Genomic DNA, 415 nt, shown 5'->3' on the forward strand with positions numbered 1-415 from the left:
GAGGAGGAGGAGGAGGAGGAGGAAGGAGAAGCAGAAAGAGAAGGAGAAGAAAGGAAAAAAGCCCTGACTTGCTGGATGCTCAGGCAAGCAGCCTAACAGTCACGGGGGAAAGGTTCATGTTGATGTTACTTCTAAGACACCCTGTCCAGACCATGCGGGAGGAGGGAGAAGGAGCACCGAAAGAGACCTCCGGAGACCCAGTTTCCATTCCTAAATGTGAGAACGGTGTTTGCCCCACCTACAGTGAATCCAGAGGAGGCCCAAGACTGCAGACAATACAGAGCCCTGCTCTCATGATACATCTTCCTGATGTCCTCAATATTCTTGCCCTTGGGACCATTGTTACATTAATTAATTAAGGGTTAGCTGAATGCAGTCCTGAGGTATCTTTACAGTTGATCTGATAATCACGAGG

Source organism: Mus pahari, chromosome 6 (genome assembly GCF_900095145.1).
Source record: "Mus pahari chromosome 6, PAHARI_EIJ_v1.1, whole genome shotgun sequence".
NCBI lineage: Eukaryota > Metazoa > Chordata > Mammalia > Rodentia > Muridae > Mus > Mus pahari.